The sequence below is a fragment of the Aulonocara stuartgranti genome, assembly GCF_965226115.1.
Source record: "Aulonocara stuartgranti genome assembly, chromosome: 12".
Taxonomy (NCBI): domain Eukaryota; kingdom Metazoa; phylum Chordata; class Actinopteri; order Cichliformes; family Cichlidae; genus Aulonocara; species Aulonocara stuartgranti.
Window position 1 is genome coordinate 13,277,365 of NC_138948.1, and position 14,227 is coordinate 13,291,591.

The window sequence follows — 14,227 nt, forward strand, 5'->3', positions numbered from 1 at the left end:
CTGGTGACTCAGAAAGTGTTTTTTCATCTATGTATATCACACTTCTGTCATAAAATCTGTCCTTATGACAGTTTTAGAAGATTATTAAAGGATACATTTACAGCTGTGGATACATCTCATTGAGTGAAATCAGCTGAGACACAATACAGTGTTTGTGTGCATAAAAATGGGTCAGTGGTGGCAAACATATAAGCATGTTTGCACAGGAAATAGGTTGCTGACACTGCTGGGCCAGAGTGATTATAGACCGCCCAGCTGTCCCAAACATCCTGTGTTTGTTGTGAGCTCATTTAACTTCATATTTTTTGTGAATATGCAGTCATACAGGATGACAATAAATTAAATGACATGCGTGTTTTCAGGCAGATTGTGCCTTGTTTCAATATTTGGTGCATATTCCTAAATAGGTTCATATTTGATTGTATCATGTCGAGCACAGTGCCAGTGAAAAGTGGCTGTAAGTAATTTAGTTGGTGTGCACTGAGCTGTACAATTAAGAGACTGATTTCATGCTGTTTTATGCTTGTCTTGCGCCACATGCATGTCACAGGAAAATATCTGACAGCTGCAGTTTGCAAATAGAATTAGATGAGCACATTCAGTTACTGTATTTTTAATAAATTCTGCATTTAAACAGAGCATTTGCTAAATGCAGTCAGCTGTTTAATACTTGCCACGTGTATAATTAATAATAACACGATCTAAGGTGACGATAAATAATTACTATAATGTGAACAGGGGCCATGTTGCATGCAAAGTGAGGCTATTGATAGCAAAAAGACAACTGAAAACTAAAAGTAGGCGTGATAGAATTTCAGTTGACTCAAATAAAAATGAAACCTTGACTCTGAAAACCAATAAAAACAAAGTAAAGCACTCTCATAAAACACACTAACAATAAATAAATACATAAATCAAACAGGAAATGTCCCAAGTTTTCATCTGTGTAATTTTGGTCAAATTTGTCAACAAGCCCCACATTTCTTCATGATTTCATGTTAACTGCCATCACAATGTGACGTTTGTTTTGTAATAGTCTACTTACTAGAAACACCCAACATATTATAAGAATTAAAAAGACTGAATCTGAAACTAATGAAAAATGAAGTAAAAGTGAACTGTGGAAACAAACTGAAAGGAAAATATAAAGGAAAGTTCATTAGAAATACAAAACAGAAGAAAAAAGTAAGGTGTGGTTTATGTTGATTTCATGTATCACTATTTCATCACAGAGGGTCCTGTTCTCATCTTGTACTAGAGATCTTAAACAGCACTGTATGGGGTTTATTTGCAAGACTCCACAAAGATCGCCTGGTTATCTCTGCTCTTTGCCTGAATTTAAACATAGGACTTTAAATGTCAGCTCACAGGACATTGTTACCTTGGCTGTACCTTTTACCCACAGCAAACTATGGAAGAACTACATTTGAATACTTTCCTGCACACAGATGGAACAAGCTAAAAAAAAAAAAAACAAACTATGAAGTTATCTGATTCCATTGGAGCATTTAAAATGTTATATTTGTGTATCTGCAACTACTCTTGTACTTTTTCTTTTTCCTTCTGTCTTCTCATTTACAACAAGTCCCTTTAGGGTTGCTTTGGCAACCCCTAAAGGGACCTCTTGTACATAGCTTTTTTCATTTCTGAGCGTGTATACTGTGTCATTGTGACTTTGTGCTCTTAAACTGTATGCCCTTTGTTGAAAAGAAGATCTCAATCTCAATGGCCATCTATTTGAATAAAACAATTTAATTCTACTCTTTCTTTTGGCTGCTTCCTTTAGGGGTCACCACAGTGGATGGTCTGGCTCCAGCTGACCCTATCCATAGGATTCACACCATCTGCACTGTTCTCCTTCACTACATCCATGAGCCTCCTCTGTGATCAACATCTTTTGTCCAGTATATCCAGTCTCTCTCTTCTACACAAGTCCAGACCATCTCACTAACTTTGTCCTAAAACCGCTCAAGCCGTCCCTCTGATGTACTCATTTCTAATCCCGTCTAACTTGGCCACTCCCAACAAACATGTAAACATCTTCCACTCTGCCCCCTCCAGCTCAGCCTCCTGTCTTTTTGTTTGTGCCACCATCTCTAAACCATAGATCATAGCAGGTCTCACCAACATCCTGTAAACCTTCCCTTTCACTCTTGCTGTAATTATCTCAAATCACATCCGACACTCGTCTCTGGGCCTGCACTCTCTTCTTCACTTCTCTTGTGCACTGTCCGTTGCTTTCGATGGTTGACCCCAGGTATTTAAAGTCATGCACCTTCACTACCTCTACTCCTTGCAGCTTTACAGTACACACACGCGTATTCTGTCTTATTTGCACTGACTCTCCATTTGCCCTTTTGGTTGGACATTTCCCGTGTGCCTGCGTGGGCCTCCTCCTCTACTCCACCTTCCTCTCACAGTCCAAAGACATGCATTATAGACTTATTGGTCATTCTAATTTCGCCATGTAAGGCAGAAAAGGTGACTTGTAAATGTACGGTTAAAAAATTGTTTTTACAGAGCAGTAAGACAAGAAAAGTACATTACATTTCACTTTGAATTTTTATTTTCATTTAGGTTTAGTTTCAGTTCCTTTCCTGTGTGGATCTGCTCATTTCAGTTTAGTTTTTATTGTTGGAAAATGTTCTGTTTCAGTTCAGTTTTTATTAGTTTCAGTGTTACTTTTGGTGTTTATTTTTTAATTGGGGTGGCATTTGTCAGTCTATTACAATGCAAACACTTCTCATCATGTAGACATTGCAGTCTCAATGAACATGAAAAAAGCAAACGCTAAAACTAAGCACATTACCTTGGTGGTTTTTATTCTAATGAGCTTTGTAAGCATACAGTTTGTTTGTCTTTATAAAAGAAACTCATTTTTAATTCTTATTTAATTTAAGTAAAATATTTTCCACGCAATATTTTACTTTTGTTTTAGTCTACTGTAATAACGGTGTTACAATTCGGATATTGCCTCCTTAAGATAGAAAGTCTTATTTTGAAAATACAAATGCGGAAGTAAGTTTAATCGCGAAAGCTCACTGGACCGCCACACTTTTTTTTTCTTTTTTTTTGACGGAAACGAGGGCTAACCATTTTTTTCCGCGTCAAGTTCGTGGCTGAAAGTTTTCTTCCTCTCTCTTTTTTCCCCCCTTTTGCGGAGGACCAGTCGCATGCAGTCACAATGAGGGAGAAAGCGAAGGACTTTTTATCGCACGGCTTCTCCTCCGGTGTCCACTTCACGTTGCTCTTCACTGACGTCGTTTAGACTTACTTTAATGCACAACACATTTCCGTTATGCGAAGTCCAACTTGTTGGTTAGTCGTCGTGCTGCGGTGGGTGCCCATCCGAGATAACGGAGAACGTGAGTATGTTGTGGCAGTAACTTTCACCCCCCCCCCCCCCCCTCTCCCACACTCTCTTCTTAGCATTGCTAAACTTTTCTTTCTTTCTTTCTTTTTCTTTCTTTATTAAATGTAGCCGCTTGGCGACTAATCCCAAAATATGCAGCAGCCATGTGAACATTTTTTCTTCAAGGTCGGAAAAAAGAAATGTAAAAAAACAAAACGTGGTTGTGTATCGTTTAAAGGGTCTGCAGGAGTAGCTTCCCGAGTTGGTTGCATGCAGGCGGTGCTGGCGCAGATTTTCCTTTAATTTTTTTCCCTTTTGCCCCTAAAGTGTTTTTTTTTCTTTTAACTAGAAATTAACTTGGTCCTGTCAAACCACAGAACAGCTTCTTCTGTCTCAGCGAGCACAGCTGTCACAATATACACACATGGAAATGTGCAGTTGGCAAGTTTGTAACTAACTCGAGTGAATTTATGTCACTCAAAAAATTGTTTAAGGCTTTGGCGCAAATTTACTCAGCAGTGGTCGCCATGGTGATGACGCAATACTAATCCCACTGACCCTTGATTTTAGGGATTCGTGTCAGGTATTTAAATACAGAGACAGGCACTGATAAAGTGCGCTTTAAAAAAATACCGTGTTAAAAACGTGCATCTGAAATTTAGTTTGCGCCTATTCATGACTGCTGGATGGAGATTAGAAACTAGTGGGGAGAAGCCACTTGGTTTGAGAGTCCAGTGCTGTGTGAGTGTGTGTCTGTGTGTGTGAGAGAGAGTAAATCAAAGTACTCATTTTGGTGTGTGTGTGTGTTGGAAGGAATTCAGGTCTATTTCTGGCTCATGGCTGTTGTGTGTGTGTGTGTGTGTGTGTGTGTGTGTGTGTGTGTGTGTGTGTGTGTGTCTTTGTTTGCACCGATTCCAGCTTTTAGAGCTTTGAAATGAAGGTACTTTTGGGACGGTGAAGGCGTGTTGTGCCTTTAGTTGTGATGGTTCAGTTCAAGGTGTGTGAATGTGGAGTGCTTTATGTGGCAACGTTGGTCTGTGTGTGTACTACAGGAGCATGATCCTTCAAAGTAAAAGCTTCACTAGCTGTGGTGGTTGCTGAAATCCTCTGACCAAAAAATGTGTAGTAAAGAGCAGATGGAAAACTACATTCTAAGATGCTTTTTGGAAAATATTGGGGTTATGGTTCAGATGAAAACAAAAAACACCAGAGGCTGCTAAACATGTTAATACCAATGTATTAACACTCAATTGGGGTTTGTTTTGTTGTGATATAACTTGGGGAGTACCACATCAAGGCTTAAATGCATTTTTTATTTAAAACATTTTCATGACCACCAGATATGTTTTGCCATCCTTAATCGCCATCAAATGGGTAAAATAGCATAAAGACATGCTGACTTCAGTAAAATTAGAAGGCCCATTACATGCACCACTGTTTGGGTCACAATATAATTACAACATTATATTGGAGGTAATAATGAGCTGTCATTCACGTTAACATTTTCTTTGCATAATTCTGCCTCTTCTACATTTTTCGTTGGTTATGTTATTTTACTTTTGCCCGTGTGTGATCTGTGTGATATTAACAGGTGCTGAAGCTTACCTGCAGGGTACATATTTACCTTGTGAGGTCTGCATACTTTGACGACTGAGTCATTTCGATGCAACAGTCACACCTTGAGCCACAGAGGCAAAAAATATCCCTCTTGGGTGGTAAAGTAACACGGCTTTGTATATAGTTTCTTTGGCTGATAATTTTAACTCTGTCGAGCCAACCTGACGTGGTTTATGCCAGACAGGCCTGCAAAGCCAGGAGAATATTTAACGGTGCATTGGGTTAAGGGAGCGCTATTCAGTCACCATAACTTACAGTGTGGGATAAAGAGCGATGGTGAGCGATGTAGGTGCAGCCATGGCTACGTCTTCTGTGCAGAAATTAATGAATTAGAAAGGCGAAAGAGAGACAGCAAGGACTTTAGTTCCTGCTTCCAGCATGAAGAGAATGTAATGTAGGCCATACCAGCTGGAAAACAGTGAACCATATCAGACACAAACTAAAATGAGCGAACTGATTGCATCAGAAGGTGAAACTGTATTGAGTCATGAAATATTCCTTTTTTTGTAGTTTAACCACAAGTTAACTCTTTTGTCTGTTGTGATAGTATCTTTTGTTTGAAAAAATTCTTCAGTCTTGGTCGTCATTGTTATAAGCTGGTGAAAACCCTCCACAGACTAAAGCCTATCTGTAATCTTTTTACAGGTTTGCAGCACTTCCAGATTCCTGTTTGGCTTGTGTAGTCTCAAGTGAAACTGTTATTTCTCAGAAAAAAACCCTTTTACTTCCCCACAGATTTTCTTGATTTCTGATGCATGGATGCATTGGTTCTGTCTTCACTTCTCTTTTGCTCTTTGTGGTATGGCTAAAGTGGGGGTGTCACACTTATAGGCCACATGCAACCCAATTTGATCTCAAGTGGGCTATGCCCGTAAAACCGTATCAATGCAAAGGAAGAAAGGGAAGAAAAAACTGAATATACAATCACAAGTATATTCTAACAGAGACATGCCATTAAAAATGAGCTCGAGTTGAACATTATGCCTGACCTTTGGCATTCATGTAGTGCATTTGCTCTCATTGCAATTTACTAATCAGAGTGGAGCTATAGAAGGAACAAAACCTTCACATGTGGTGTTGTTGTAACTAAACAGCATTAGTGTTTTATGACTTTTATTAATCCGACAGCCTGGTTAGATCTTAAAATCCTTTTGGCTTTCTGTACATTTTCATTCCTGTGCGATCCAGGATTAGCAGTGCATTTTGATATGATTACTTGGTTGGGGATTTTATGCAATACAGCACATTAATATCCTGGAAGCTGTGAAAGAAAGGAGTGCAGCTTAATCGTGATCATTTTTACTTTTTTTGTTTTTTGAACCAGTTGTGAACAAGTGAGAGGAGTGAACTCTGAAGCTTTGGCTATCAGATGCGGATCAGACACTGTCATGGTTCGATGTCTTGAACTGAGATGTTATCAGAGTCAGCTTTTCCGCTTCCCCCAGGGGTTCTAAGAAATCCACTGATGAGACCACGAGAGAGGTCTGACTAGAGCTGGGCGATATGAGATTTTTTCATATCACGATATGTTTTTTTCATTTCAGGCGATAACGATATCTATCACGATATAAGCCAAATAACTATATTTGTAAGATTTAAATGTGCCGTTGCTCACAAGTAAAATGTGAAATAATCAGCAGCTTGTTTTTATTTAAATATTTATTTCCCATAATAAGTTCAACAGGGTAGATGTACTTAAGGAACATGAGACTTTTTCAGATAAATAAAGGCAAATATTGCAAACTACACAAAAGGCAGCCGCTAAAGCGTTTAAGTTTCAAAATAGAACAAATGAAACAGACTAAATTGTCAATTCCACTTAGAAACAAAATATTAATTCTAAAAATAAATCTTAGTTTGTTTTACAGAAGAACAGACAAAACTGACTAACTTTTGTCAGTATCAAATAAACTGAGTGAGAACTAAAAGGAGATTCTCAATCTCTCCTTGTTGTATAGCTTAGCTTTTCAAACAGTTTTAACAGTTACTTTAGTCTGACAAAAGCCGAATGACGCATTAGCGCTTCCAGTCAGAGACTGAGGCTACGTCCGCACGTACACGGGTATTTTTGAAAACGGAGATTTTCCGTTTACGTTTTAAAAAATAATCCCGTCCACACATAAAAGCAGAAATGAAGGAAAACGCTGCTATGAACATGCCAAAGCAGCAGGTGGCGCTAGATTCCTAACCGTGCAGAAATGTTGGCCAATCAGAAGTCTAGAAGCCTCGGTGGGAAAAAGTAAACAAAGCTGGGGCATAGAAGCATAACCGAGTCGTATGTGTGGAGGGACAGTAACTGTGTGTATATGTAAGCATTTAAACACTGCAGAGAGTAGAATTAACAGTAACAGTATTGTAGAAATTCATTTCACCGAAACAATAACGTGGCGCACAGTGTGACGCATGCACCAGTTTATTGTATTTCCAGACTTGCTTTCGGCACAATTTACAGTGCACGCTACTCTGTTTTTGTCAGACTTGAAATAGCCGAAATACCTTCACACTACGGAACTTCTATGGCTCTTCCGTTCGACAATCTCTCCGGCATTGGAACCATCATCTGTTTTCTCTTCGGTCATGCTCGGTTGATTTTTCTAGTCGGCACACTCATTTCCTCCATTATGCGCTGGCTCCATTACCCGCCGGCTGCTTCCCAAACAAACACACGTGCGGCTTGGTACTTGTGCTGTACGTAACGCGACGTGACGCTGCGGCTGTGATTGGTTCGGTTCTGCGCTACGATACTTGATTTGGATTGTCTGACCTTTTTTTTTTTTTATATTAAGAGGACAAGAGCGGCGAGGTCTATCGCGATAGCTTGATTTCTCTATCGAGTAAAAGTTATATCGCGATACATATCGTTATCGTTCTATCGCCCAGCTCTAGGTCTGACCCACAGTGGCCTCAGTGGGGAAGAGGGAGGAGGCGGCAAAAGAGAGAGGAGAGCCATGGGAGATAATTTGGCAGGGAGCTGGGAGTTGACTGAGAAATAAAGAAGAAACAAATTAGGACCAAAAAAAGGGGAAGGAAAGAAGGCTATTTTCTGGTCATAACAGACTTTCTACAATAACCCGGACATTATTGAGCTGTTGGTGTGTGTTTATGTGATATGACTTGCACAGCTTTTGGCATCTGAGTCCTAAAATTTTAGCTTTAACTGTGGATTCTCACCACAGACACACACAAACATATACATATAAGGCGTTCACTAGGGTTAAGTACTTGCCTGTGTGTGAACACGTTTGTGCAAGTGTTAGAGAGGGGATACGCATGCGTGCCTGTGTTTTTTCCAAAACAGCAATAATTAGAGAGTGTGTGTGTGGGTGTGTGGGTGTGTGTTTTACTCCAATGCACCCTTGTTCTTGTTGTTGGAAGAATGTTGATTATAGTCTTGATTTAGCTGCAGCAGCATAAGGATCTCACTTAAAAGCATGTGTGCGCTTGCAGGCTCGGCATTTGCTGGACATTGATGGATATGTGTGTGTGGGTGGTTGCACACAGTGAAGGTGTATGATGGGGTCAAGAGTTTGTTTTGTTTTCAAGTTGTCCAAAGAAACACTGCCCGTCATGACAAGTTTTTCCAGATTCCTTGGCTGCGTGGTGCAGAGCTGGAGTTGTTCGCTGCATTTAAACTGTGCTATTCTTTTGTTGTTGTTTAATTTTTTTACAAAAATGCTAAGTACTTCATGGTTGTAGTATTGCAAATGTGAGAATTTTCTGCCCTTGCATGTCAGACAGAGCTGTGTTTTTCTATTTAGCAGAAATACGAGTCGTGTCTCAGCTGAAGTGAAAGTAGGATTACATTTCTCACACAAAATGTCCAGTTTGCAGCAAGTCCCATCACAAGCACATAATTTGCTATCAGTGCAGAAAAACAGGATTCTTGGGAAATGTCTTTGTGCCAAAAAGAGGCACTTTGTAAGGCCTAACACAGAAACTCTGTTCGCTCCTTATAAGCCCCAACGTAGAAAGGTTTAGACTAGCCTTCCGGGAAGTCAGATGCCTGCAGATGATTCACTGCTGATCTGAGTGAATGATGGAGTCAATTATGTCTCAGCCAAATCCCAACAACAACTCAACACAGTGATGGAGTATTGCACCTCTTAAATATTGGCAAAGTGAATCAGAACAATCATGTGACTCATTCATAAAGTGCTTGTGGATTTCAGACAGACATGTATGTGGAGTTTTGAGTCGTGAATGTGTGAATCGACTGAATTGTTTTGATTTGACTCAGTTTTAGTGGTGAGTAGCTGAGTCAAGGATTGTGTCATCAACTTTTCTGAAACTAAGCTTTTGATCCCTTACCTTCCAGTAAGAAGTTGAGGTCGAGCTTTCGGTGACAGTCGAGCTGAGAAGCTGTTTTTAAATTCAACAGTGAACTGATTTTTGTGTTTAACGGTAAAAAAAAAAAACCACTCTCATTTGTTCTTGGCCAACAATTTCTAAGCTAATTAGACCAAAATTTGAATATCTCTTGATAATGTGGGGATATTTTGTACCCAAAAGGTCAGAGGTAAAGTTTTGGCTCGGTTTTCGACCTGTGTGAGTAGGGGCTCAGTTCTTCAGTGATCTGTTTGGATTGCAGGCAGCCATTTTTGTTGTGAGTGAGTCTGGCCACTAGTCTTTGTAATTATTCATACATCTGTTTATTTATTGATTGGCAGTTTTGGTTCTCTATTGGAGCTGAGTGTCAAAAGTAATATCCATATGAATGTCAGCAGAACATTGTAACAAGATGATCAACCCACCTGTCAGTGTTTTTTGATATTGTGACTCATTTGTGTAGCTTTAGGGAAAATAATAATTAAATATTAAAAGTCAGGAGTGTATCATTTATCCTGTGATGACGCAGAAATGCAACAGATTTGTGACACATCAGTGGTGGATATTCTCTTGTTCCCTTCTATGTTTGCATTAGTCTGCATCACAGAGCTGGAGAAATCAAGAGGGGATAAAAACAGTGGTCAAGACTTGTCTTTTGTACTGGGTACACTGTTTCTTGCTATACACTACATATGGGCAAATTGCTATTACTTAAGGGGGGGGGGGCTCAGGCCTCTGCATTCCGACAACAATAACACAATGCTGCTATTCTTAAGACACAGAAATAAAGTCCAGCCACTTTCTGCCTATTTCCTGTGGTGGGAACTGAGACAGGGAGGCAGGTTGGGAAAGTAGGAAAAGCAAAGGCTGGGTCTATGATGATAAGAAGGAATTCAGACTGTGTGCAGGAGTAATCCACGTTGAGCACTGGAAAACAAAACTGGGGTTTTAGCTTAAATGAAACAGTTAATATGATGATATTATGTATCCTGACTAATACACATCCTTCCAGCTGTCCGACATCCTACCAATGACTAATACAAAACATCTTTACACAATCTGCAGTCTGTCATTATCCTGACCCTGACATGTGAAGGAAATACTAAACTATAGGGCTCGTGTAGCAACAGGCAAAAGAAAAAAGAGAGAGGCAAGTTATGACTTTGCTTTGATTGTGTGGATTTGACATGTGAGGAGGGAATGAAGTCAGCAGCAAATGACAGGCATCACAGACAGTACAGGCCTCAAAGCTGACAAAACACAACACACAATGAGGTCTGTGTTACAGGCAAACACTTCATTACAATCAGGTCCGGTAAAGGTCTGATTTGGTGTAACAATTCTCAGAAACAGCGGTTTTAGATTACAGCTTTAGGTTTTGTTAGTTTTTTTCTTTCAAAAGAAGACTGATAAAAATTATTTTTGCCAGAGGCCTGATCATGTGATTTCTGATTGGGTCACAGATAAAAACTAAACTCCTCATTTGCGACTAGTATGATTAAAGCAGGCTCCACACGGGCAGACGTTTGACTGATTTTGGTCTCGGTTTCACAACTGTTACACCCCCTGCTTTCACTCCACATCTAACGCGGAGATTTTTTTTTTTACAAGATATTTCCTTCTGATTCTCCTGGAGCATCAGTGTGAGGTATTTTAGCTTTTGGAAGACTGATCAGTTTATTCTAGGCCCCATCACCATTTCTTGTGGCCTCTAGTAAGTACATTTAAACCACTTGAAAGCCACAGTGGGTATGTTATCTGTTCAGCACTGTAGTGGTATTTGAAAAATTCATATCGCACTTGACATTATAAAGAGTATATCAGTACAGCCGACGTACTGGCCAACACTGAAGCACGTGGAATTGGGTTTACGTTTAGTGCTATTTAATCGTTCCTATTTTTTCAGCATTTTTGAGTCTTTATAAGGACATAAATTTAAAACACACCGATAAAGAAATCTTCAGGTCTGAAGAAACACGTTTTCAGAATTTAAAGCCAAAATCAAATTTTTGAGCATAAATTTAAGCATCTGTCTGTTGAGATATAAAAGATGAGATATAAAAACTGCACCAATTTGATGATGATGATGATACAAAATAAAAGAAACAAGCACTGGCAATCCTGGATGTTTGACCTTATTTCTGATAATTCAATGAAGGAAACCTGAAAAAGTGCATTTTCGGGAAACTTGAAGGACTTCTATCACCATGTGGGATAGATGGCTGGTCAACATATTTTCTAATATAGGAATATTTTAACACTTTCAATCTTATGGCATGGCAAGTCCAGATTTGCAGATCTTTGTAGTGTGATTTCAGTCTCAGTTTCAGTACTGTTACACCCCTGCTCTTACTCCGTAGCTTCTTTGTGAGTAATATGGCTACATCCGAATTGTTTTCCTTTGACATGTGTTAGACAAAAGGTTTCCTGCTCATTCTCACAGAGCAACAAGTTAGTGTTTGGAACAGGGATTACAGAGCCAAAGCTTATCCATGTCTTTGTGATATCCAGATTAAACTTGTATAACAACACCACTGGGCTCTGGCTGTGCCTAGTAGTTGCAATCGCCGCCTCCCCTCGTGTTATACCTTTGAATCAGCTGATGCTTTCCTCGGGCTATGGGAAGTTAAGCCCAAAGTTATCTCATGTTTCAGCGCTACTTCCTCCTTTACAATATGTTCTTCAATTATGTAAGCTGTGTGCGTCTCGCTTTCTGCTCTATGTATTATCAAAGCTCTTTCACATCTCACTTCACACAAACAGGAACAGTAAGCCTCAGCCAATCCCAACCCTGCGACTGTATGTCTTTTTCATGTCGGCCTCTGCTTTTATGCACCTGATCAATCGGCCTCAACGCAGCTCGTTGCGGGTAGCTGATGTCAGGCCGTGCCACTTTGGCGTGATGCAGAGCAGCTTGTTGCATTCAAGTATAAAACATGAAGTGAAAGGAATGGAAAAAAGGTCACATGATGTCGGTTTGTGTTAACTGGTATGTTGCCTATCAGTACAGCAGGCAGTTGTGCTTGTCAAAACAATATTGAATGGTGGCTGTATTAGAGCGAATTCCTGGACCCTTTTCTCTTGAAAACAGACTTGGATAGTAGTGGTATGTGGATTTTTATTCATGTCGGCTTTTTTGTTTTTTATGGATGTTGTTGATCAAACTTGGTGGGACATTTATTAACTTTATGTACACTTACAGCCATGAAGCAGACTCTTCACAGGCATGGCGATATTTTTTCTTAGTTTACCGATCAAACTAGAGAAGTTATGAAAGTATAAATTTGCTAGTTCGTATCGTAGACTGTACATAAAAGATCAGAATCAGAATACTTTATTGATCCCTAAGGGAAATTATTTTTTGTTACAGTGCTCCATTATAAACAAACATTAACAAAGACTGGATGGAGGCAGCCACTGAAGCAGTACCTATTAATTTCTTGATTCCTCGTTTTAAAGTATTTAGTTTAGGTTATTGGTTACTGCCAGTTTGTCTTGTCACTAACTTAACAGCTAACAGTAGAAAACTTGGTTAGTTGTATCTAAAATCTGAAAGTACTAAAAAAAAGATAAAATTGAACTTTCACTCAGTGGTGCCCACATGTTCTAAAAAAAATTAACTTAATATGCTCAAAAAGGCATGGTTGAGAGGATTTGAATGAAGACTAATTAGTAGACAGCTACTGGTTATAATGGTCTCTGTTGGTATACTTGTCAATCAAGGCAGTCAAAATCTAAATGGTTTTATTCATCCACTCTACAGTTATTAAAGAGAAATAAGCTATAGAGACCAAAGCAGTTTCTGTATCAGGCTGCTAACGTGATTGCTGCTGCTTAAAATGGGATTGTAATGACCGTTTATTCTCGCCGTTCTCACTCTCCCATCTATAGCAACAGTGTTAAAACATAGCAAAAATAAGTAATCATAATACTAAGATCACTAGTGACGACGTGTCTCAGTGGAGTGATGGCAAAAAAACAATTAGCGATTTCACATCTTTTCAGTTTCATATTGTGACTCGGTTTATTTTTTATCTCAGAAGCCGATAAAAGCCGACCCATTTCCTCCCATTAATATCATGTTGATAAGAGCTAAAATTACCAGCTGTTCTTCAGCGGGAACATTTTGTAGCTAATTTGGCTTTTTGTGTGCTCTCGTATATCTGACCAAATGATCATGTCACAAGCTTTCGGTGCTGAATTATGATCTGACTTACAGTTTTTCTCTCAACAGTTTTAGCTTAGCTGATGTGATCATATGATTTTTTGTGTGCATGTGGATAAAAAAAAACCCATGCAACTCTAAGCTGAAGGTCCAGTGCATAAATCTGCACCTCCAAGGTGCATCGTGCAGGCTATGATGAACCTTAGCTGTGTCACAAATGATCTCGGTTTTGCTTTGTTCTTGTGGAAAGAGGATGCTTGAATTGCACTTAATTATATATTTATTTAATGACACTGTCTGCGCCATTTCTCTGAAAAGAAGATCATATGCCAAATTAGCATCAGCCACTTTCGCATATCATCCACCCTCTTAGTCTAAGTTAGAAATACCCTATAGCTGAAATCACAACTTAGCTGTTGTTTTTCAGTTCAGTTCAGTTCAGTTCATTTTTATTTCAAACATTTCAAACATGTGCCTTCACAATCATTACAAAATATCATTCCATTATTTGTTTGAAAAGGAGTAGGCTGAAGTATTTACTTATTTGTCCCTACCCCCTCAAGTTTTACCTCTCATTCATTTAATTTTTTTTTGTCTTAAATTAAACAAACAACATATGAAACATATAAACATATGAAGTAAAACAAAACATAACATACATAAATCAAAAACAAGAAATTAGCAAGCCCCACCACAGTATAGTTTCTTTCATATGAAAAATACAGAATGTGTATATTTGCAGATACACAAGTTATGGAAAAACAACA

The 14,227-nt window shown here is 39.0% G+C and overlaps 1 protein-coding gene across 3 annotated transcripts in view; it reads left to right on the forward strand.

Moving 5' to 3' along the window:
• Positions 1-3,034: 3,034 nt before the first annotated feature.
• Positions 3,035-14,227, forward strand: part of sh2b3 (SH2B adaptor protein 3) — a 74,300-nt gene continuing 63,107 nt past the window's right edge. For 2 of the 3 annotated variants that reach the window (XM_082554291.1, XM_082554293.1), the window contains exon 1: positions 3,036-3,365. The gene's annotated coding sequence lies outside the window, so the exon portion shown is untranslated. Of the gene's footprint in view, positions 3,370-14,227 lie in introns of all 3 variants that reach the window. The other variant, XM_082554292.1, reaches the window with a different exon arrangement.